This window comes from Lissotriton helveticus, chromosome 10 (assembly GCF_964261635.1).
Source record: "Lissotriton helveticus chromosome 10, aLisHel1.1, whole genome shotgun sequence".
In the NCBI taxonomy this organism is placed as follows: Eukaryota; Metazoa; Chordata; class Amphibia; order Caudata; family Salamandridae; genus Lissotriton; species Lissotriton helveticus.
In genome coordinates, this window is record NC_136071.1 from 536,096,977 (window position 1) to 536,123,454 (window position 26,478).

Here is a 26,478-nt window from a genome sequence, read left to right on the forward strand (position 1 = left end):
GTGACGATTGCACCGGAAGACCAGACATGAGCAATTACACACTAGGTGAATATCTGGGAATATGACTGCACAGCAAGTAGGAGGTGTAATCGGAAAGTACACTGCACCATTGAAAGCATTGGGCTCCTATTTAAAGAGGGCTAGAGTTAGAAGAAGCAACTGATTAGCCCTCATGTCAGAAGACATCCTGCTGTAGCTTTGTGATGTAATGGCACCACTTGACCAATTGCCATGGGAGACCATTACACCGGAGGGCCAGACATCAGCAATTATACACTAGGTAAATATCTGGGAAAATGACTCCACAGCAAGTAGGAGGTGTAATGGGAGAGTACTGTACATTATTGAAAGTATTGGGTTCCTATTTAAAGAGGGCACGAGTTAGAAGAAGCAACTGATTGGCCCTTAATGCAAAAGACATCCTGCTGTAGCTTTGTGATGTAATGGCACCACTTGACCAATCGCCCAGGGTGAGGATTGCACCGGAAGACCAGACATCAGCAATTACACACTCGGTAAGTATCTGGGAATATGACTCCACAGCAAGTAGGAGGTGTAATGGGAGAGTACTGTGCACCATTGAAAGCATTGGGCTCCTATTTAAAGAGGGCTAGAGTTAGAAGAACACAGTTTCTATACAGCAGTCCATCTTGAGTATCAGAGTCCCACTCACAGAGAGCAGGGAAACAGGTTAAATAGCTTCCATCCATCTGAAAGTAAGTCAACTGCTCTAACCTAAGACACCTCATTCCAGCCTGAAAGATGGTAATTACCTCAGAGGACATATTGCCTGCACAAGTATCTAAAGAAGATTTTGTCAACCACATAGACAGTCAAAGTCTTGGTAAACTATTGTGATGGCCATAGCGTCATCCATATTGCTACCGTTTTAGAAGATTATATTTATGGGGAAGACCCCACTAAAAGGCACTGAGAGCCATCAGATTCTATGAACTTTTTATTAATGGCAAAATGATTAAATGAGATTTTGACTTACCATATATATTGATCGAGGCATGGAGAAGGCTGAGGAATGAGTTTTCTTTTTTTTTCTATCTCAGCAAGCGGAGAAAAATTCCTCTGCAACACTGCCTCTGCTGGCCATTCAGTATAATCTGCAGATGGAAAAGTCCACTGTTAGTCAATTTTTAGAACTTGAATATTTCCAAACCAAATGCAACACTACCAAAAACATGATTTTTATGAAGAGTCAATTATGAGTACTATGGCCTATCTAATATTGTGAAAATCCAAAGCTCACTAAAATTTATAATCTCAATTTAGATTTCAACCTAGCTGAATTCTTTCAATCCTATGCCTCATTTGCTAGTACTCTCTACACAACTCTAGAACCCATATGAGGACTTTGATAGAAAGATCTCTTTGGCAGCCAAGAGATCGCGTACCCTTCTCACAGGAATTATTTTAGGTTATGGTACACTATAGCAATTCAGTGATCTGATAAGGTAAGGGTGGAAGGTTTATGCTACGGTTAGTGGGAATAATAAAAACTATGAATAACAGATTCTAACATCTTCATTTTAGCACATCCCTATCAGTTAACCTTTAGAGAACACCAGAATGTTATGATCAACCACTCCTTTAAACAAATGTATATGTCTCAAATAATGGCCTAGGTCCTTTCATCTCACCACCTTAGTCTTCAGCTGGGCATCCTATCTACATTGCTCCCTTTTCTATACCATGATACATGTATCCTATTGCGTACTAGGCAACTGATGGGCCCTCATGTCAGATGACACCCTGCTGTAGCTTTGTGATGTAATGGCACCACTTGACCAATCGCCCTGGGTGAAGATTACACCGGAGGACCAGACATCAGCAATTACACACTAGGTAACTGTTAGACCTAGAGAATCCTAGACTACATAGGGTAGCCTGGCACAGAGGGGAAACAGCTAACCTCCAAGGCTTTTGTGTAGTACTTACAGAACCCACTCACAGTAACTCAATGTCTTACCGCTAACATAAATGACGCAACACCAATATAGAAAAATATGGACTGCTTTATAAAAATTTCTATGTACCTTAGCAGTATCAATTTTCTGTTCATTAAACAGCTCCGAATTTGTTTATCAGCGTATGCACAATTTTTGTACAGCATCAATTATTCAACACATTACTGTTAGATTGTAGAACAATACTTTTTAACACCAATTCATAGGATTCCAACTAGTCTAAAGAAAGAATCCGGTTCATTCAGGTTTTAAATTCCTTAGCTTAACTCAGTAGATTAAGATTCCCCAATTTTACTGGGATGTCTCTAATAGCTATTGTTTACCACACAGATTTTCTCAGCTTGTTTAAATACTGTACACTGGCAATAACATTTCCCACATAGGCAGGGCAGATTAAACTGGCATCAGGTTACTGGGGGACTTCTGTCTAGCTTACTCGGTTGAGTTAACCAATCTAGTTATCCAGAAAAGTGCCAACCTTTACACTTCCGTTTTCCTCCCTTCTTCTCCTTGTTCACGAGGGTTTCCCACTCCCAATGGCTTCCCTGAATCACGTTATTGACCAGCCAGTGGTTGCCCTAGTTTGTTCAAGTTTTCAATGTCACAGGCTCATTTACGCTTGGTCCAGCTTAACACTCGCTGGTGCACTCCCTGCTGCACAGAGTTCCTTTGCCTTGTTTGCCCACCAGGGACCGTGGCGCAGGCTTCCCGTCCCTTGCCAGCCCCGGTTCCCTGCTTACTTGTTGAAAGGGAGTCTGTAAGCTCCAGTTCACCGTTCGCTGTCACCAACGCTGCTGATCCGCTTCCACTCCCCTCTCAGGCCAAACCGCTCCTTCACAAGGCCTGGGGGAAGGGGAGGACGCTCTCGCTGACGACGCGCTGACTACACCTCACCTCAGCTCTTCTCAGCGGTGCCGCAGCCAGGCTTGCCGTAGTCCTGCACTTCCGCCTCTGCGCGGGAGATTAGTGTCTCCTCTGCAGCGGCGCCGTCTGCCTCAGGACGCTGACAGGCGCTCCTCCGGATCCGCCCGCTAGCAGGATACACTCCGCTGTTGCTCTGCCCCTCTCTCCTGGGGGTAGTGACTCCCTCGCCCTAAGTCCATCGCAAGACTGGGCTGCAAATCTCTCCCTTACTCCTCAATCCCGCTCCACACTCAGGCTCACACCTCGGGCAGCTCTTGTCGGGACAGCGCCTCACAGTCTGCAAGAGGTTAGTGAACACTACGGGGGTTTCAGAATGGGAGGTTCTCAGTCCTGACGAGGGTTGTGAAACTTCCTCAGATCTCGGGGCTCGTTGTCTCTATCGGGTCCCGGCAGTTCCTCCTGCCCAGCCCACCAGTAGACTTGTGAGATTACCCTCGAGTTAAGGGGTGGATTTTAGAAACTCGCGTGGACCTTTTGCCCAACTTAAACGAGTTAAGGACAGTGGGGCCAGGTCCCTGGTTAGCGGGTCGGTGGCAGCAGTAAGGCAGCAAACCCTAAGAAAGGAAGTCAACCCTCTGTGCGTCCTAGCCCTCTAGCGCCACAGCCTGAACTCCAACTGCTCTCAGGTCACCCCTAGTCACCGCTCTACAAAATGGCCGCCCTGGCCACTGGCCATTTATAACCTGGCCTCAGACCACTGGAACCTGCTAGAGGGTTCCAGAACTTTCCCTATACAGTCCAATGGGTCTTTCTCACTGAAGTGTCCGTTATGGCAGTTGCTGGACACCATTTTAGGTCTCAAGGTTTTCTCTCAATTTTGATGAGGAAGGCTAGGCCTCACAAAGTAAGGAAAAAGAATAGCGTCAAGGAACACTTAGCCCCCCCGTCAACATTAAAAATTCCTGGTGAATAATAAAAGTAAGGAAAACACGAGGAGGTCAAGGGTGACAAAATAAATAATAAGTGTGAGGGAACTCACAGGGGCAGTCAGGTCTAACACGCGTCCCCCCCAGCTGAAAGTGGGGAGAGCTACCCAACCCCTTGGGAGTTCTCAGCACTAAGGCGGAAATACCTAGAGAGAACGTCTGCATTGGCATGGTTCACTCCAGGCCGATGTTCCACCCGGAAGTCCATTCCCTGTAGGGAGATGGACCATCTTAACAACTTGGGATTCTCCCCCTTCATTTGCATCAGCCAACGAAGGGGCCGGTGGTCGGTCTGAACCAGGAAGTGCGAGCCAAATAGGTATGGACGCAACTTCTTCAGAGCCCAAACCACCGCAAAGGCTTCCTGCTCTATAGTACTCCACCTCTGTTTCCTGGGGAGTAGTCTCCTGGATAGGAAGACCACGGGTTGATCCAAGCCCTCATCATTTAGTTGCGATAACACCGCTCCAATGCCATGTTCTGATGCATCTGTTTGGACAATGAACTCTCGGGAAAAATCAGGTTCCCTAAGTAGTGGAGCAGTACCAATGCTTGTTTCAAAGTCACAAAGGCTCGCTGACAAGCCTCCGTCCAAACTACCCGTCGGGGTTGTTTCTTAGAAGTAAGTTCAGTGAGGGGGGCCACAATGGTGCCATACCCCTTCACGAAGCGACGGTAGTATCCAGTGAGGCCCAGGAAGGCTCGGTCCTCAGTTTGAGTCTTGGGGGGCTCCCAGGCCATGATAGCCTCGATCTTTGCTTGGAGGGGCTGCACCGTTCCCCTGCCCACCAAGTGGCCTAGGTACACCACCGACCCCTGCCCAATCTGACACTTGCTGGCCTTGATTGTCAAGCCAGCCTGCTTCAGGGCCTGGAGAACAGCTTGCAAATGTTGCAAGTGGTCCTCCCAACTGCTACTGAATACAGCAATGTCATCCAGATAAACAGCAGAGAAAGCCTCCATTCCAGAGAGGACCTTGTTCACCAGCCGCTGAAAAGTGGCAGGAGCGTTCTTGAGCCCGAAGTGCATCACACAGAACTGGTAGTGACCCTCAGGCGTGGAGAAGGCTGACCTTTCCTTTGCTCCATCAGTAAGGGAAATCTGCCAGTACCCTGAAGTGAGGTCAAAGGTACTCAAGTATTGGGCAGCTCCCAGCCGGTCAATGAGCTCATCCCCCCTTGGGATCGGATGCGCATCAGTCTTTGTTACTGAATTCAGCCCTCGGTAATCCACACAGAACCTCAATTCGGGTGTGGCGCCCGGCGGGACAGCTTTTGGTACCAAAACCACCGGACTGGACCAAGGGCTGCTAGAAGGTTCGATCACTCCTAGCTCCAGCATCTTAGCGACTTCGCTATGGATGCTGGCCTTCACCTTGTCTGACAGCCGGTAGATCTTAGACTTCACAGGTGGGCTGTCTCCTGTGTCCACATCATGGGTACACAGGTGGGTTCTTCCCGGGACAAGGGAGAACAGTGAGTAAAATTGCTCCAGGATCTGGCGGCAATCTCTCTGCTGTTCAGGAGTCAGGGATGGTGAGAGATTCACTCCCTCCACCGACCCATCCTTTTCTTGAGACGAGAAAAGATCAGGGAGAGGTTCGCTTTCCTCTTCCTCTGCTCCATCGGTCACCATCATTAAGACAACCTCGGGCCTCTCATGGTGTGGCTTGAGGCGATTGGCATGAAGCATCCGGTGGGGCTGTCTCGGGGGCTTGAGGTCCACCAAGTATGTGGCCTTACCCTTTTTCTCCAATACCTCAAAGGGGCCTGTCCAACGATCCTGGAGGGCATTTAGCTCTCCAGGTTCCATCACCCACACTTTTTGTCCAGGCTCCAGTTCCACTGGGTGAGCATTGTGGTCATACCACTCCTTCATTACTGCTTGGCTGGCTTCCAAGTTGTCAGAAGCTTGCTTCCACAACTTGGCCATTTGGCTCCGGAAGGCCAGCATGTAGCTCACCACGTCCAGGGTAAGCTTCCTGGGAGTCTTTTCCCATCCGCCCTTCACCAGGCTGAGAGGACCCCGTACAGGGTGCCCATTCAGAAGTTCGAAGGGGCTGAAGCCCACTCCCTTTTGTGGCACTTCCCTGTAGGAAAACAAGAGACAGGGTAGGAGGACGTCCCATTTCCTCCGCAGGCTCTTAGGCAGACTTCTTATCATGCCTTTCAAGGTCTTATTAAACCTTTCCACAAGACCATTGGTCTGTGGGTGATAAGGAGTGGTAAACCGGTAGGTAACACCACACTCCTTCCACATAGCCCGCATGTAAGCTGATAGGAAGTTGGTCCCCCTGTCGGACACAAACTCCTTGGGGAAACCCACTCGGGTAAAGATCCCCATCAGGGCCCTTGCCACTGCAGGTGCAGTGATGGTCCTCAGAGGAATTGCCTCTGGGTACCTTGTGGCATGATCCACTAGAACCAGGATGAAACTGTGACCAGCTGAAGTCGGTGGATCTAATGGCCCTACAATGTCGATGCCCACCCTTTCAAAGGGGGTGCTAACGACTGGAAGTGGTTCCAGGGGAGCTTTCAGCTTCACCCCTGTTTTCCCACTGGCTTGGCAAGACACACACGTCCGACAGTAGGTATCAGACGCCACTCTCATCCGTGGCCAGTAAAAGTGGGGGACAAGCCGGGCAAAGGTCTTGTCCTGTCCCAAGTGAACTGCCAAGGGTATCTCGTGAGCCAGTTCTAGAAGAAAGGCTCTAAAACATTGAGGGACCACCAAGGCCCTGGAGGAACCATGTCCGGGTGCCTTGGGCTCACTGTAGAGGAGTCCTTCCTCCCAGTAAATCTGGTAGTTCCCTACAACGTTCCCTGCTGCCTGGGCTTTGGCCTGTTGCCGCAGCCCCTCAAGAGTAGGACACTCCTTCTGAGCTTTGCAGAATTCCTCCCTGGAAGGACCTCCCTCCACATGCCACTCAGCGGGGATGGGCAGGTTCTCCAAGGAAATAACATTCTCCTCCGTGGACTCCAGATCCACCTCCGCAGGTGGCCTATCTATCTCACGAGGTAGAGTTGTTGAGGCAGGTTCCTCCTGCCTACTGTCCTTCTCTTCTCTGGCAGCTGGCTGGGCCATTGTTCCAGGCTCCAGCGTAAGTGAACTCCGCCTCCGGGTAGTCGCGGACCTTGTGCTGACACAGGCCCAGTCAGGTGTACCCAGCATCTCAGAATGAGTCCGGTATTCCACCTCCCTCCAAGCATTGTGCTCCATGTCATTTCCTAACAGGCAATCAACAGGCACGGCAGGGCTTACCGCAACTCGAAGTGAACCTGCAACCCCTCCCCACTCAAAGGGTACCTCGGCCACGGGATAGTGGCCCAATCTGCTGTCAGCCATCACAGCGGGATGGAGTACATTTGGAATGACCTGCTCTGGAGACACCAGATGACTTCTCACCATAGTCATACTGGCTCCTGTGTCTCTCAGAGCCTCCCCTCTATGGCCATTGATGGTGACCCATTGCTCATACTTTGTAGTATTTGATGGCAATTGGGTCTTTGGAACCATCTCCTTATCTCCCAGGGACACTAAAGTGACACCCGCCCGCTCCCCTCCCTTACCCAAGGGCATCTCCTCCCCGAGCACTACACTAGTTATTCCCGGGGCTTTCCTCCAGTGGGAGGGGGTGGTCTTTTTCGGCATCTCACATCTCCTTTATAGTGTCCCACACCACCACACTCGAAGCAATGGACAACCCTTGGCTGCTGGCTTTGGCCAGGATTAGGGTTTCGGGGTGGGTTAGCCTTAGAGATGAATCCTCTGCCCCTTCCTTGAGAAGTATTTTGTGGACCTTTTGAGAACTCCCTCTTGTTATCTCCCCCCTCTTTCTTCTGGGGGGCGCCCTGTCCAGACTTCTGGGAATCCCCTCCAGTCCCCTTCGAGGACACCCGGGTACTAGCCCAGATGTCCGCCTCCTCAGCAAGCTTCCTGGGGCTGGTCAGCTTGCTGTCCACCAGGTGTTGACGCAGCTCGGGAAAACATTTCTCGAGTAGGTGTTCCTTGAGTATGAGGTCATATAAACCTTCATAGTCCCCTACCTCGCTGCCTTTCACCCAACCCTCCAAGGCTTTTTTTGCATAATCCAAGAAATCCACCCAATTTTGTGTGCTTAATTTGTGACTCCCCCTAAACTTCTGACGGTATTTTTCCGGGGTTCGCCCAAACTTTTTCAACAGCGCCACTTTCATTGTAGGGTAGTGGGTTTGCTCATCCCGCTCCAGGGCCAACAATGTATCCCTGCCAGCAGGTGGCATGTACTTATACAGCCCACCCCCCCAGTGGGTTTCCAAGATCCCTTGGGCCCTTAAGGAGACCTCATAGGCGGCTAGCCACTTGGCAATATCATCACCTGGGGTGTAACTAGCAATGACATCCTTGGGCAAATAGGGTCTGGGTTCTCTGGTGATCTCTTTGTTTTTGCTGCCACCATTGTTAGGATTGGGGGACCCTAATGTTAAGGCTTTAAGGTCTAGCTCCTTTAGTGTGAGTTTGTGGGCCAACCTCCTGCTCTCCTTCTCCATTTCTAATCTAGCTAACTCCAATTTCAGTCTCCTCTCTTCCCTCCTGTCCTCCAGCTCGGCTTCAGTAAGGCTCCTCACTGAGACACTGCTGCCCTCCCTTGAAAGTGACCTGGGACCTGTCAGCAGATTCCCCCCTTCAGTTTGGTACAGCAGGCCTGCCCCAAGGACAGTGTCTCTATCACTCTTTTCTGTTTCCTGTTCCTCCTCTGGGTGAGCTTCCACCCATGCCCTCAAGCTTGTCTGCAACTCGCTTTTCTTGGCACCTTTCTTGAAGAACACCCCCTGTCGTTGACACCACTCTCTAAGTTGGGCCACAGTGTAGGTCTCTATCTCTTCAAGGTTCAATTCCATTTTTCAAATAGGGTTTCAAATGGGCACTCAGGAGAGAACTTAAGAAGTGTAATTGGAGGACAACCTCCACCCACCACCAGGAGTAAATTTGGAAAATCAAAATATAAATTAGGAGACCGCTTGGAGAAAACTCCAGGTGTGGGCCCGTGGTAAGCACTGCGTTACTACTAAGTGAGTGTAAGCACAAATCCATTATCCCACCGCTGAAACACCAATTATGTTAGACCTAGGGAATCCTAGACTACATAGGGTAGCCTGCCACAGAGGGGAAACAGCTAACCTCCAAGGCTTTTGTGTAGTACTTACAGAACCCACTCACAGTAACTCAATGTCTTACCGCTAAAATAAATGACGCCACACCAATATAGAAAAATATGGACTGCTTTATAAAAATTTCTATGTACCTTAGCAGTATCACATTTCTGTTCATTAAACAGCTCCGAATTTGTTTATCAGCGTATGCACAATTTTTGTACAGCATCAATTATTCAACACATTACTGTTAGATTGTAGAACAATACTTTTTAACACCAATTCATAGGATTCCAACTAGTCTAAAGAAAGAATCCGGTTCCTTCAGGTTTTAAATTCCTTAGCTTAACTCAGTATATTAAGATTCCCCAATTTCACTGGGATGTCTCTAATAGCAATTGTTTACCACACAGATTTTCTCAGCTTGTTTAAATACTGTACACTGGCAATAACATTTCCCACATAGGCAGGGCAGATTAAACTGGCATCAGGTTACTGGGGGACTTCTGTCTAGCTTACTCGGTTGAGTTAACCAATCTAGTTACCCAGAAAAGTGCCAACCTTTACACTTCCGTTTTCCTCCCTCCTTCTCCTTGTTCACGAGGGTTTCCCCTCCCAATGGCTTCCCTGAATCACGTTATTGACCAGCCAGTGGTTGCCCTAGTTTGTTCAAGTTTTCAATGTCACAGGCTCATTTACGCTTGGTCCAGCTTAACACTCGCTGGTGCACTCCCTGCGGCACAGAGTTCCTTTGCCTTGTTTGCCCACCAGGGACCGCGGCGCAGGCTTCCCGTCCCTTGCCAGCCCCGGTTCCCTGTTTACTTGTTGAAAGGGAGTCTGTAAGCTCCAGTTCACCGTTCGCTGTCACCAGCGCTGCTGATCCGCATCCACTCCCCTCTCAGGCCAAACCGCTCCTTCACAAGGCCTGGGGGAAGGGGAGGACGCTCTCGCTGACGACGCGCTGACTGCACCTCACCTCATCTCTTCTCAGCGGTGCCGCAGCCAGGCTTGCCGTAGTCCTGCACTACCGCCTCTGCGCGGGAGATTAGTGTCTCCTCTGCAGCGGCGCCGTCTGCCTCAGGATGCTGACAGGCGCTCCTCCGGATCCGCCCGCTAGCAGGATACACTCCGCTGTTGCTCTGCCCCTCTCTCCTGGGGGTAGTGACTCCCTCGCCCTAAGTCCTGCGCAAGACTGGGCTGCCAATCTCTCCCTTACTCCTCAATCCCGCTCCACCCTCAGGCTAACACCTCGGCCAGCTCTTGTCGGGACAGCGCCTCACAGCCTGCAAGAGGTTAGTGAACACTACGGGGGTTTCAGAATGGGAGGTTCTCAGTCCTGACGAGGGTTGTGAAACTTCCTCAGATCTCGGGGCTCGTTGTCTCTATCGGGTCCCGGCAGTTCCCCCAGCCCACCAGTAGACTTGTGAGATTACCCTCGAGTTAAGGTATGGATTTTAGAAACTCGCATGGACCTTTTGCCCAACTTAAACGAGTGTAAGACAGTGGGGCCAGGTCCCTGGTTAGCGGGTCGGTGGCAGCAGTAAGGCAGCAAACCCTAAGAAAGGAAGTCAACCCTCTGTGCTTCCTAGCCCTCTAGCGCCACAGCCTGAACTCCAACTGCTCTCAGGTCACCCCTAGTCACCTCTCTACAAAATGGCCGCCCTGGCCACTGGCCTTTTATAACCTGGCCTCAGACCACTGGTACCTGCTAGAGGGTTCCAGAACTTTCCCTATACAGTCCAATGGGTCTTTCTCACTGAAGTGTCCGTTATGGCAGTTGCGGGACACTATTTTAGGTCTCAAGGTTTTCTCTCAATTTTGATGAGGAAGGCTAGGCCTCACAAAGTAAGGAAAAAGAATAGCGTCAAGGAACACTTAGCCCCCCCCCGTCAACATTAAAAATTCCTGGTGAATAATAAAAGTAAGGAAAACACGAGGAGGTCAAGGGTGACAAAATAAATAATAAGTGTGAGGGAACTCACAGGGGCAGACAGGTCTAACAGTAACTATCTGGGAATATGACTGCGCAGCAAGTAGGAGGTGTAATGGGAAAGTACACTGCACCATTGAAAGCATTGGGCTCCTATTTAAAGAGGGCTAGAGTTAGAAGAAGCAACTGATTAGCCCTCATGTCAGAAGACATCCTGCTGTAGCTTTGTGATGTAATGGCACCACTTGACCAATCGCCCTGGGAGACCATTACACCGGAGGGCCAGACATCAGCAATTACACACTCGGTAAGTATCTGGGAATATGACTCCACAGCAAGTAGGAGGTGTAATGGGAGAGTACTGTACATTATTGAAAGTATTGGGTTCCTATTTAAATAGGGCAAGAGTTAGAAGAAGCAACTGATTGGCCCTTAATGCAAAAGACACCCTACTGTAGCTTTGTGATGTAATGGCACCACTTGACCAATCGCCCAGGGTGACGATTGCACCGGAAGACCAGACATGAGCAATTACACACTAGGTGAATATCTGGGAATATGACTGCACAGCAAGTAGGAGGTGTAATGGGAAAGTACACTGCACCATTGAAAGCATTGGGCTCCTATTTAAAGAGGGCTAGAGTTAGAAGAACACAGTTTCTAAACAGCAGTCCATCTTGAGTATCAGAGTCCCACTCACAGAGAGCAGGGAAACAGGTTAAATAGCTTCCATCCATCTGAAAGTAAGTCAACTGCTCTAACCTAAGACACCTCATTCCAGCCTGAAAGATGGTAATTACCTCGGAGGACATATTGCCTGCACAAGTATCTAAAGAAGATTTTGTCAACCACATAGACAGTCAAAGTCTTGATAAACTATCATGATGGCCATAGCGTCATCCATATTGCTACTGTCTTAGAAGATTATATTTATTGGGAAGACCCCACTAAAAGGCACTGAGAGCCATCAGATGCTATGAACTTTTTATTAATGGCAAAATGATTAAATGAGATTTTGACTTACCATATATATTGATCGAGGCATGGAGAAGGCTGAGGAATGAGCATTCTTTTTTTTTTCTTTCTCAGCAAGCGGAGAAAAATTCCTCTGCAACATTGCCTCTGCTGGCCATTCAGTATAATCTGCAGATGGAAAAGTCCACTGTTAGTCAATTTTTAGAACTTGAATATTTCCAAACCAAATGCAACACTACCAAAAACATGATTTTTATGAAGAGTCAATTATTAGTACTATGGCCTATCTAATATTGTGAAAATCCAAAGCTCACTAAAATTTATAATCTCAATTTAGATTTCAACCTAGCTGACTTCTTTCAATCCTATGCCTCATTTGCTAGTACTCTCTACACAACTCTATAACCTATATGAGGACTTAGATAGAAAGATCTCTTTGGCAGCCAAGAGATCGCGTACCCTTCTCACAGGAATTATTTTAGGTTATGGTACACTATAGCAATTCAGTGATCTGATAAGGTAAGGGTGGAAGGTTTATGCTACGGTTAGTGGGAATAATAAAAACTATGAATAACAGATTCTAACATTTTCATGTTAGCACATCCCTATCAGTTAACCTATGGAGAACACCAGAATGTTATGATCAACCACTCCTTTAAACAAATGTATATGTCTCAAATAATGGCCTAGGTCCTTTCATCTCACCACCTTAGTCTTCAGCTGGGCATCCTATCTACATTGCTCCCTTTTCTATACCATGATACATGTATCCTATTGCGTACTAGGCAACTGATGGGCCCTCATGTCAGATGACATCCTGCTGTAGCTTTGTGATGTAATGGCACCACTTGACCAATCGCCCTGGGAGACCATTACACCGGAGGGCCAGACATCAGCAATTACACACTCGGTAAGTATCTGGGAATATGACTCCACAGCAAGTAGGAGGTGTAATGGGAGAGTACTGTACATTATTGAAAGTATTGGGTTCCTATTTAAATAGGGCAAGAGTTAGAAGAAGCAACTGATTGGCCCTTAATGCAAAAGACACCCTACTGTAGCTTTGTGATGTAATGGCACCACTTGACCAATCGCCCAGGGTGACGATTGCACCGGAAGACCAGACATGAGCAATTACACACTAGGTGAATATCTGGGAATATGACTGCACAGCAAGTAGGAGGTGTAATGGGAAAGTACACTGCACCATTGAAAGCATTGGGCTCCTATTTAAAGAGGGCTAGAGTTAGAAGAACACAGTTTCTAAACAGCAGTCCATCTTGAGTATCAGAGTCCCACTCACAGAGAGCAGGGAAACAGGTTAAATAGCTTCCATCCATCTGAAAGTAAGTCAACTGCTCTAACCTAAGACACCTCATTCCAGCCTGAAAGATGGTAATTACCTCGGAGGACATATTGCCTGCACAAGTATCTAAAGAAGATTTTGTCAACCACATAGACAGTCAAAGTCTTGATAAACTATCATGATGGCCATAGCGTCATCCATATTGCTACTGTCTTAGAAGATTATATTTATTGGGAAGACCCCACTAAAAGGCACTGAGAGCCATCAGATGCTATGAACTTTTTATTAATGGCAAAATGATTAAATGAGATTTTGACTTACCATATATATTGATCGAGGCATGGAGGAGGCTGAGGAATGAGCATTCTTTTTTTTTTGCTTTCTCAGCAAGCGGAGAAAAATTCCTCTGCAACATTGCCTCTGCTGGCCATTCAGTATAATCTGCAGATGGAAAAGTCCACTGTTAGTCAATTTTTAGAACTTGAATATTTCCAAACCAAATGCAACACTACCAAAAACATGATTTTTATGAAGAGTCAATTATTAGTACTATGGCCTATCTAATATTGTGAAAATCCAAAGCTCACTAAAATTTATAATCTCAATTTAGATTTCAACCTAGCTGACTTCTTTCAATCCTATGCCTCATTTGCTAGTACTCTCTACACAACTCTAGAACCTATATGAGGACTTAGATAGAAAGATCTCTTTGGCAGCCAAGAGATCGCGTACCCTTCTCACAGGAATTATTTTAGGTTATGGTACACTATAGCAATTCAGTGATCTGATAAGGTAAGGGTGGAAGGTTTATGCTACGGTTAGTGGGAATAATAAAAACTATGAATAACAGATTCTAACATTTTCATGTTAGCACATCCCTATCAGTTAACCTATGGAGAACACCAGAATGTTATGATCAACCACTCCTTTAAACAAATGTATATGTCTCAAATAATGGCCTAGGTCCTTTCATCTCACCACCTTAGTCTTCAGCTGGGCATCCTATCTACATTGCTCCCTTTTCTATACCATGATACATGTATCCTATTGCGTACTAGGCAACTGATGGGCCCTCATGTCAGATGACATCCTGCTGTAGCTTTGTGATGTAATGGCACCACTTGACCAATCGCCCTGGGTGAAGATTACACCGGAGGACCAGACATCAGCAATTACACACTAGGTAACTATCTGGGAATATGATTGCGCAGCAAGTAGGAGGTGTAATGGGAAAGTACACTGCACCATTGAAAGCATTGGGCTCCTATTTAAAGAGGGCTAGAGTTAGAAGAAGCAACTGATTAGCCCTCATGTCAGAAGACATCCTGCTGTAGCTTTGTGATGTAATGGCACCACTTGACCAATCGCCCTGGGAGACCATTACACCGGAGGGCCAGACATCAGCAATTACACACTCGGTAAGTATCTGGGAATATGACTCCACAGCAAGTAGGAGGTGTAATGGGAGAGTACTGTACATTATTGAAAGTATTGGGTTCCTATTTAAAGAGGGCAAGAGTTAGAAGAAGCAACTGATTGGCCCTTAATGCAAAAGACATCCTGCTGTAGCTTTGTGATGTAATGGCACCACTTGACCAATTGCCCAGGGTGACGATTGCACCGGAAGACCAGACATCAGCAATTACACACTCGGTAAGTATCTGGGAATATGACTCCACAGCAAGTAGGAGGTGTAATGGGAGAGTACTGTGCACCATTGAAAGCATTGGGCTCCTATTTAAAGAGGGCTAGAGTTAGAAGAACACAGTTTCTAAACAGCAGTCCATCTTGAGTATCAGAGTCTCACTCATAGAGAGCAGGGAAACAGGTTAAATAGCTTCCATCCATCTGAAAGTAAGTCAACTGCTCTAACCTAAGACACCTCATTCCAGCCTGAAAGATGGTAATTACCTCGGAGGACATATTGCCTGCACAAGTATCTAAAGAAGATTTTGTCAACCACATAGACAGTCATAGTCTTGATAAACTATCATGATGGCCATAGCGTCATCCATATTGCTACCGTCTTAGAAGATATTTATTGGGAAGACCCCACTAAAAGGCACTGAGAGCCATCAGATTCTATGAACTTTTTATTAATGGCAAAATGATTAAATGAGATTTTGACTTACCATATATATTGATCGAGGCATGGAGAAGGCTGAGGAATGAGCTTTCTTTTTTTTTCTTTCTCAGCAAGCGGAGAAAAATTCCTCTGCAACACTGCCTCTGCTGGCCATTCAGTATAATCTGCAGATGGAAAAGTCCACTGTTTTTAGAACTTGAATATTTCCAAACCAAATGCAACACTACCAAAAACATGATTTTTATGAAGAGTCAATTATTAGTACAATGGCCTATCTAATATTGTGAAAATCCAAAGCTCACTAAAAATTATAATCTCAATTTAGATTTCAACCTAGCTGACTTCTTTCAATCCTATGCCTCATTTGCTAGTACTCTCTACACAACTCTAGAACCTATATGAGGACTTAGATAGAAAGATCTCTTTGGCAGCCAAGAGATCGCGTACCCTTCTCACAGGAATTATTTTAGGTTATGGTACACTATAGCAATTCAGTGATCTGATAATGTAAGGGAGGAAGGTTTCTGCTACGGTTAGTGGGAATAATAAAAACTATGAATAACAGATTCTAACATCTTCATTTTAGCACATCCCTATCAGTTAACCTATAGAGAACACCAGAATGTTATGATCAACCACTCCTTTATACAAATGTATAAGTCTCAAATAATGGCCTAGGTCCTTTCATCTCACCACCTTAGTCTTCAGCTGGGCATCCTGTCTACATTGCTCCCTTTTCTATACCATGATACATGTATCCTATTGCGTACTAGGCAACTGATGGGCCCTCATGTCAGATGACATCCTGCTGTAGCTTTGTGATGTAATGGCACCACTTGACCAATCGCCCTGGGTGAAGATTACACCGGAGGACCAGACATCAGCAATTACACACTAGGTAACTATCTGGAAATATGACTGGGCAGCAAGTATGAGGTGTAATGGGAGAGTACTGTGCATTATTGAAAGTATTGGGTTCCTATTTAAAGAGGGCTAGAGTTAGAAGAAGCAACTGATTGGCCCTTAATGCAAAAGACATCCTGCTGTAGCTTTGTGATGTAATGGCACCACTTGACCAATCGCCCAGGGTGACGATTGCACCGGAAGACCAGACATCAGCAATTATACACTAGGTAAATATCTAGGAAAATGACTCTACAGCAAGTAGGAGGTGTAATGGGAGAGTACTGTGCATTATTGAAAGTATTGGGTTCCTTTTTAAAGAGAGCTAGAGTTAGAAGAAGCAACTGATTAGCCCTCATGTCAGAAGACATCCTGCTGTAGCTTTGTGATGTAATGGCACCACTTGACCAATCGCCCTGGGAGACGATTGCACCGGAAGACCAGACATGAGCAATTACACACTAGGTGAATATCTGGGAATATGACTGCACAGCAAGTAGGAGGTGTAACGGGAAAGTACACTGCACCATTGAAAGCATTGGGCTCCTATTTAAAGAGCAAGTAGGAGGTGTAAGAAATGCGTTACTTACCTGTAACAGCAGTTATCCAGTATTGGTGTCTTTCATAGATTCACATGCCTGAATCATTCCCCGTCGTCGAGATGGGAGCCCTGGTAATAGAAAAGTAATGTCCTATAGACATACATAGAGAAAAGTAGGCCTAAAGGTCTTGCCTTAGTAGCCTATCTGTGTCCTTTTGTAAAAAGGACCAAATTCCTGAAGGTAGCCAATCAGCTACCACCTCCCTCTAGAACCTTCCTGCCAGGAGCCTCAGTCTCTCAGATTTTCGTACGCACCAAGCTAGGTAGACGTAATATATGTCCTGAAGTGAGAGATGAGTCCTTCCTGGGGAGGTGGGAGGGTTGCATGTTAATCTATGAAAGACACCAATACTGGATAACTGCTGTTACAGGTAAGTAACGCATTTCTTATCCAGTATTATGGGTGTCTTTCATAGATTCACATGCCTGAATCAGAATAGCAAGCAATACATTATGCACATTTGTGATGGGACATAAGAATTAGTCTGAGATAAAACATATCATGCGACTATATACCATCAGTAATACAATGAATAAAGTAAATAAATGTGCATACCATTGCAGGACGGTGGGAAGAAGGAGGGCTCATCTCACTGGAATAGATGGCGAAGTACAGCCTGGCCCACAGCTGCATCCTGCATCAGTTCCGTATCCAGGCAGTAGTGCCTGGTAAATGTATACGGCGATTTCCAGGTCGCTGCTCTGCAAATGTCCAGAATCGGTACTCCAGCGAATAGTGCTGCCGATGTGGACACAGCCCTTGTGGAATGCGCCCGGACTGTGGAATGTAATGGACGTCTGGCTTTGTCATGGCAAAAGGCAATTGCCGCTGATATCCATCGGGAAATGCTTAGCTTAGAGAGTGGCATGCCTTTTCTAGGTCTGCTGAAGGCAATGAAAAGTTGATTTGTTTTTCTGAAATGTTTCGTTTTGTCCAGTTAAAATTTTAGACATCTCTTGAGGTCCAAAGAATGGAGAGATCTTTCAGCCATAGTACTGGGGTTCGGGAAGAATGAGCGAAGTACAAGTGGTTCATTGAGATGGAAGTCCAAGGGGACTTGAGGAATGAAGCGAGGATTGGTTCTTAAAATTACTCTGTCCTCTCTGAATTGCATGAAAGGATCTTGTATTGAAAGCGCTTGTAACTCACTGACCCTTCTTGCTGATGTTAAGGCCAAAAGAAGTGCAGTTTTCCATGAGATGTATTTGAGATCAGCCCTATGTATGGGCTCAAATGGATGCTTCATCAATTGGTTGAGTACTATGTTAAGGTGCCACGTTGGTGGTATACGTCTTGGCCTTGGAAAAGATCTATATAGTCCTTTAAGGAATTGCTTTATCAGCCTGTTGGACCATAGTGAGGGACCTCTTGAACTCCTTGTAAAGCGTGAGATTGCTGCCAGATGTACTCTAATGGAGGCATGTGCAAGCCCTGTTTGTGCCAGATGTAGTAAATAAGGCAGTATTTGCTCTGGAGTGATTCTGAAAGGATGGATATTGTTGTCTGAACACCAAACACAAAAGCGTTTCCATTTCAAGGAATAAGTTTTGTTTGTACTGACAGCTCTTGCTTTAGCTAGGACATCCTTGCACTCCTGCGGGATGTTTAGGTGACAGAATTCTCTGTACTCAGGAGCCACGCCGATAATCTGAGAGATTTCAGATTCGGGTGGAGTACTTGGCCTTTGGACATTGAGAGAAGAGTTGGATGTTGATGTAGTTGGATTGATGGTCGAACAGAAAGGCGACGGAGGTCCGTGAACCAATGTTGTCTCGGCCAGTATGGGGCAATGAGAATCAAGGTGCAGTGCTCCATTTTCATTTTCCGAATGACTCTGGTTATCAGGGGAAATGGCGGAAATGCGTACGCAAACACGTTGCGCCATGCGATGGAAAATGCATTTCCTAGTGACCTCGGTTGGGGATGCCAGCTTGCGAAGCTGTGGCATTTGGCGTTCTCCCTGGTGGCGAAGAGGTCTATGTGCGGTTTCCCCCATGCCGAGAAGATGTCGTTGAGAACTTGTTGGTCCAGTTCCCACTCGTGGGACAGTGACCTCTGTCTGCTGAGAGCGTCCGCTATTACGTTGTCTTTTCCTGGGACATACTCTGCTGTTAATGTGATGTTGTTGAGCAGTAGCCAGTTCCAGATTTTTTGCGATTCGCGAGACAGTGTCAGTGAACGCGTCCCTCCCTGCTTGTTCAAGTAGTGCATTGTGGTTGTGTTGTCCGTTCGCACAAGCACTGCTGAGTTTTTGATGCGAGGGAGGAATGCCTGTAGAGAGTGAAGAACTGCTCTCAGTTCTAGGAGGTTGATATGTAGAGTCCTCTCCCTGTCCGTCCATTTGCCACTGATTTGCAGATCCTGAAGGACTGCACCCCAACCTTCCAGAGAAGCGTCTGTTGTTATGACGTGTGGAGTTGCTGGTATCAAGAACGTTAGACCTTTGGATAAGTTCTTGTTCGTTTTCCACCACAGCAAAGCCTCGGTTATCTGTGGAGTGATGACTATGTGATCCTCGAAAGAGTCTGTACATTGGGTCCACTGTTTGTTCAGAGCCTTCTGAAGGGGGCGCATTCTGAGCCGACAGTGAGGGATGAGAAGTATGCAAGAAGACATCATCCCTAGAAGGGATTTGAAAGTTCGGACTTTGATGGACCTTTTTGAAGACACTGCGGTAGCTAGAGCCATCAGTTTGTGTTTTCGTTCTTGAGACGGGAAGGCTTTGGAAGAAATGGTGTTTAGAGTTGCCCCCAGGAATGTTATAATTCTGGTGGGTTGTAAGGTTGATTTCTTGTAGTTGAGAGTTAAACCTAGGTGCTGGAAAATATTGAGACAGGCGGTTGAAGACAGCTGTGCGTCTGTGAGAGATGGTGCTTTCACCAACCAGTCGTCTAGATAGGGGAAGACCTGGTGATTCTGCTGTCTCAGAAAAGCTGCCACTGGAGCCAGGCATTTCGTAAAAATGCGTGGCGCTGATTTGAGGCCAAATGGTAGGACACAGAATTGGTAGTGTTGACCTGCCACTTCGAAGCGAAGAAATTTTCTGTGGCGAATGTGTATTGGGATATGGTAATATGCGTCTTGCAGGTCCAAGGACGTCATATAGTCTCCTTCCTCTAGGGATCCTAAGATTTCCTGGATCGTCACCATTCGAAACGATTGGCTCTTTAGGAAGGCATTGAGTGCCCTGAGATCGAGAATGGGCCTCCATTTCTTCTTTTTCTGCTTAATTAAAAAGAAGCGGGAATAAAATCCCTTCCCTTTCTGAGCGGATGGAACTCGTTCTATTGCTCCCTTCTTCAGCATTGAAGAGATTTCTTGTAGAAGCAAACAAAGGTGCCTGTGTGGTAGTTTGCGAGGAGGAGTTAACGGTGGGAGTGAGTCGAATTCCAATGTGTGACCGTGCTGGATTAATTGGAGAACCCACCGATCCGTCGTTATCGATCTCCAGTTGTGGAGGAAATGTGTCAATTTTCCTCCAATCTTGAGAGGACACGACGGTGTGGGGAGTGTCTGCGGGAAGAGGTCATTGTCGTCCGCCGGTCGTTTTCTTCTGGGATTTGCCCCTGAAGTTCGATCTCCCGTAGGAGGTCTGACGACCTTGTTGTTGCTGTCGCTGCTGATATTGTGAGCGATTTTGGTTGTAGGAGTAAGAGGATCTTCCCTGATATGATCCTCTGTATGCGGGCTGACCTTGTCCTCTGTTCCCTCGAAAGGACTGAGTTTTGAATTGTAAAGTCCCGAGAGCTCTTGCAGTGTCAGTGTCTTTCTTGATCGTCTGCAAGGCTTCATCTATTTTTGCCCCAAATAGATGTTGTCCGTCGTAGGGCATGTCCAAAACTTTGGTTTGGACTTCCTGACGGAAGGACGTTGCTTTGAGCCATCCTTGTCTGCGCAAAACAGCTGCGCCTGCCAGCTGTCTAAAGCCTGTCATGGCGACATCCACAGCTGAATCAATGATCTCCGATGCGGACATCTGTCCTTCTTTAAGGAGTGACTGGACTTCTTCCTTCAAATCTTCGGGCACATCCGCCAGATATGGAACGACATCTTCCCATAATTGTCGATATTATCTGCCTAGCAGAGCAATGGCGTTGGCCACCTTTACCGTCATGGCTGACGTTGTGGAGAAGCGTTTGCCGATGCCATCTAATTTTCTGCCCTCTTTGTCTGGTGGTGCTGACAGTGGCGAGGATGGATTTCTGGAATTCTTTTGAGCGGCTTGGGTGACTACCGAATCCGGCTTGGGATGTGTATTAAGGCAAACAGGTGCAGATGTTGGTGCCTTATACTTTTTATCCAGTCTAGGCACCACTATTGAAACAGAAGCAGGCGTTTGCATGAGTTGCTGACCTTGTTCCCAGATGTAGTCTAATATGGGAATTGACCTCGCCGATTTCTTTATAGGATCTTTAAAGTCATAGAGAAAACAATCCGTTTCCTTTGATTCCATGGTCATGTGGAATCTAATGGCCGCTCTCTCAATCAAATTGTGGAATCCGCCGATATCCACTGGTGGAGAGTCTGAAGTGTTGGGTTCCGGCGTGGCTGGAGAATGAGCGACGTAATCCTCGCCGTCTCTGTTATGTGAAAGGTCGTCTCGAACATCTCCTTCTTCAGGAACATCTTCTTCTTCTTCTTCAGAAGATTGAATGTTATGTACCGCTTCACTTTCCTGCGGCATAACCAAAGGTGGTGGTCGTGACTTTGGGGATTGCTGTGGTCTGGACGACTCGCGAGGCTTCTCTTTGGAAGAGGCTGCTGGAGATTCTGGGAATCGTTTTTTGTAGTCTGTGATTAAGAATTGTAAGTCAGAGACTATTTCAGCCGGCAGGCATACCATCGGAGTAACCCGAGTATGTTCTTGGATCTGCGTAGTTTCCTCCGTAAAGATGACATCATCTCCGTCATCGTCAGTACTCTGGCATTTGACATTGAGATCCGACGGACTGGTAGCCTGTTTGAAGTGGTCGTCATCAGATTCATCAGTTTGCAATAAGCAAGCTGGAGGTAGTGTCTGAACCCTACTGGGCGATGTTAATTCTGGTGTAATAGGGAGTTTGGTGATCATTTTTGATGGAATCAACTCCGCTTTTTTCCATGGCGTCGACGATGTCGTCGTCGACGATGAGGTCGTCGACGGTGTCGTCGACGGTAATGATGACAATCTTTTGTCGGGCGTCGACGGTTCTCTCGTCGTCGTCGCTGTCGTCGGCGATGTGATCGTCGACGGTGTGGTCGTCGGCGCAATCTTCGCCGTCGTCGATGCGGTCGTCGACGGTACTCTCGTAGACGAAGATGTTCTCGTTGACGATGTTGTCTTAGTCGTCGTCGGTGCTTTCGTCGTCGGTGGCGACTTTGGCGTCGACGACACACCGGATGTCGACGGAATCTTCGTCGACGGTGAAGGTGTCGTCGTCTTTTGTTTTATCGTAGTCGTCGATGTCCTCGTCGTCGATGGTGACGTCGACGAAGCTTTAACAAATGACTGCTGCTTTTTAATCAGTACAATTGACGACTGTGGCTTACCCATCATCGACGATTGGGTGGTCGTCGTCGTTGAAGCAAAGGCGGACGACGCCATCGTCGTCGAAACCGTCGTCGTCGACGTGGAGACATATGTGGTTGTTCGTGAAGAAAACGTCGACGCGGTCGTCGACGAAGACTGCGATGGCTTTTTGAAGGTTGTGGGCTCCTTCACAGACGTGTCTGATCTTAGCTCAGAAGACTTAGTAGTAGTCTTTTTGTGAGGGACGTCTGAATGGCTAGGGGAAGCATCCCTTGGCCTTTTCAAGGACAGTTTTGAAGAAACTGAAGCCATTTCACTGCCCTCCGAGGACAGCACATCATCATCTCTGGTCTTGAGTCTGTTTAACCAGAGGAGCAGTCTTCCTTCTCTATCTTTGAGAGTTTTAGTAGAGAATGTTCTGCAAATCCTACATTCCTTGACAGAATGATCCGGATAAAGACAGTAGAGACAAGTCTCATGTTTGTCATCAATGTGCAGTCTCTTCTTGCCACAAGAGGAACAGGCTCTAAATAGTCCTTTCTTCTGTTGTTCAGCCATAGTAGAAGTAAATAATCCAAGTTTTCTGTTGAAAAAGTGAGAAATTCAAGAAACCTGAGGAGAGCTCAGGTGGGGACTCCCAAGCACAACGTGCGGTAGAAAATCTGAGAGACTGAGGCTCCTGGCAGGAAGGTTCTAGAGGGAGGGGGTAGCTGATTGGCTACCTTCAGGAATTTGGTCCTTTTTACAAAAGGACACAGATAGGCTACTAAGGCAAGACCTTTAGGCCTACTTTTCTCTACGTATGTCTATAGGACATTACTTTTCTATTACCGGGGCTCCCATCTCGACAACGGGGAATGATTCAGGCATGTGAATCTATGAAAGACACCCATAATACTGGATAATGGGAAAGTACACTGCACCATTGAAAGCATTGGGCTCCTATTTAAAGAGGGCTAGAGTTAGAAGAAGCAACTGATTAGCCCTCATGTCAGAAGACATCCTGCTGTAGCTTTGTGATGTAATGGCACCACTTGACCAATCGCCCAGGGTGACGATTGCACCGGAAGACCAGACATGAGCAATTACACACTAGGTGAATATCTGGGAATATGACTGCACAGCAAGTAGGAGGTGTAATGGGAAAGTACACTGCACCATTGAAAGCATTGGGCTCCTATTTAAAGAGTACTAGAGTTAGAAGAAGCAACTGATTAGCCCTCATGTCAGAAAACATCCTGCTGTAGCTTTGTGATGTAATGGCACCACTTGACCAATCGCCCTGGGAGACCATTACACCGGAGGGCCAGACATCAGCAATTATACACTAAGTAAATATCTGGGAAAATGACTGCACAGCAAGTAGGAGGTGTAATGGGAAAGTACTCTGCACCATTGAAAGCATTGGGCTACTATTTAAAGAGGGCTAGAGTTAGAAGAACACAGTTTCTAAACAGCAGTCCATCTTGAGTATCAGAGTCCCACTAACAGAGAGCAGGGAAACAGGTTAAATAGCTTCCATCCATCTGAAAGTAAGTCAACTGCTCTAACCTAAGACACCTCATTCCAGCCTGAAAGATGGTAATTACCTCGGAGGACATATTGCCTCCACAAGTATCTAAAGAAGATTTTGTCAACCACATAGACAGTCAAAGTCTTGATAAACTATCATGATGGCCATAGCGTCATCCATATTGCTACCGTCTTAGAAGATATTTATTGGGAAGACCCCACTAAAAGGCACTGAGAGCCATCAGATGCTATGAACTTTTTATTAATGGCAAAATGATTAAATGAGATTTTGACTTACCATATATATTGATCGAGGCATGGAGAAGGCTGAGGAATGAGCATTCTTGTTTTTTTTCTTTCTCAGCAAGCGGAGAAAAATTCCTCTGCAACATTGCCTCTGCTGGCCATTCAGTATAATCTGCAGATGGAAAAGTCCACTGTTAGTCAATTTTTAGAACTTGAATATTTCCAAACCAAATGCAACACTACCAAAAACATGATTTTTATGAAGAGTCAATTATTAGTACTATGGCCTATCTAATATTGTGAAAATCCAAAGCTCACTAAAAATTATAATCTCAATTTAGATTTCAACCTAGCTGACTTCTTTCAATCCTATGCCTCATTTGCTAGTACTCTCTACACAACTCTAGAACCTATATGAGGACTTTGATAGAAAGATCTCTTTGGCAGCCAAGAGATCGCGTACCCTTCTCACAGGAATTTTTTTAGGTTATGGTACACTATAGCAATTCAGTGATCTGATAAGGTAAGGGAGGAAGGTTTATGCTACGGTTAGTGGGAATAATAAAAACTATGAATAACAGATTCTAACATCTTCATTTTAGCACATCCCTATCAGTTAACCTATAGAGAACACCAGAATGTTATGATCAACCACTCCTTTAAACAAATGTATATGTCTCAAATAATGGCCTAGGTCCTTTCATCTCACCACCTTAGTCTTCAGCTGGGCATCCTATCTACATTGCTCCCTTTTCTATACCATGATACATGTATCCTATTGCGTACTAGGCAACTGATGGGCCCTCATGTCAGATGACATCTTGCTGTAGCTTTGTGATGTAATGGCACCACTTGACCAATCGCCCTGGGTGAAGATTACACTGGAGGACCAGACATCAGCAATTACACACTAGGTAACTATCTGGGAATATGACTGCGCAGCAAGTAGGAGGTGTAATGGGAAAGTACACTGCACCATTGAAAGCATTGGGCTCCTATTTAAAGAGGGCTAGAGTTAGAAGAAGCAACTGATTAGCCCTCATATCAGAAGACATCCTGCTGTAGCTTTGTGATGTAATGGCACCACTTGACCAATCGCCCTGGGAGACCATTACACCGGAAGGCCAGACATCAGCAATTACACACTCGGTAAGTATCTGGGAATATGACTCCACAGCAAGTAGGAGGTGTAATGGGAGAGTACTGTGCATTATTGAAAGTATTGGGTTCCTATTTAAAGAGGGCTAGAGTTAGAAGAAGCAACTGATTGGCCCTTAATGCAAAAGACATCCTGCTATAGGTTTGTGATGTAATGGCACCACTTGACCAATCGCCCAGGGTGACGATTGCACCGGAAGACCAGACATCAGCAATTATACACTAGGTAAATATCTGGGAAAATGACTCCACAGCAAGTAGGAGGTGTAATGGGAGAGTACTGTGCATTATTGAAAGTATTGGGTTCCTTTTTAAAGAGGGCTAGAGTTAGAAGAAGCAACTGATTGGTCCTTAATGCAAAAGACATCCTGCTGTAGCTTTGTGATGTAATGGCACCACTTGACCAATCGCCCAGGGTGACGATTGCACCGGAAGACCAGACATGAGCAATTACACACTAGGTGAATATCTGGGAATATGACTGCACAGCAAGTAGGAGGTGTAATGGGAAAGTACACTGCACCATTGAAAGCATTGGGCTCCTATTTAGAGAGGGCTAGAGTTAGAAGAAGCAACTGATTAGCCCTCATGTCAGAAGATATCCTGCTGTAGCTTTGTCATGTAATGGCACCACTTGACCAATCGCCCTGGGAGACCATTACACCGGTGGGCCAGACATCAGCAATTATTCTCTAGGTAAATATCTGGGAAAATGACTGCACAGCAAGTAGGAGGTGTAATGGGAAAGTACTCTGCACCATTGAAAGCATTGGGCTCCTATTTAAAGAGGGTTAGAGTTAGAAGAACACAGTTTCTAAACAGCAGTCCATCTTGAGTATCAGAGTCCCACTCACAGAGAGCAGGGAAACAGGTTAAATAGCTTCCATCCATCTGAAAGTAAGTCAACTGCTCTAACCTAAGACACCTCATTCCAGCCTGAAAGATGGTAATTACCTCGGAGGACATATTGCCTGCACAAGTATCTAAAGAAGATTTTGTCAACCACATAGACAGTCAAAGTCTTGATAAACTATCATGATGGCCATAGCGTCATCCATATTGCTACCGTTTTAGAAGATTATATTTATGGGGAAGACCCCACTAAAAGGCACTGAGAGCCATCAGATTCTATGAACTTTTTATTAATGGCAAAATGATTAAATGAGATTTTGACTTACCATATATATTGATCGAGGCATGGAGAAGGCTGAGGAATGAGCTTTCTTTTTTTTTCTTTCTCAGCAAGCGGAGAAAAATTCCTCTGCAACACTGCCTCTGCTGGCCATTCAG

General features: G+C 46.3%; 1 long non-coding RNA gene across 1 annotated transcript; it reads right to left on the bottom strand.

The window, feature by feature from the left end:
• Positions 1-1,044: 1,044 nt before the first annotated feature.
• Positions 1,045-26,478, bottom strand: LOC144785384 (uncharacterized). The gene is made up of 3 exons (XR_013601846.1): positions 26,367-26,478; positions 15,305-15,422; positions 1,045-1,115 (listed from the first exon to the last, which is right to left on the bottom strand). It is a non-coding gene; the product is annotated as an uncharacterized LOC144785384 (long non-coding RNA).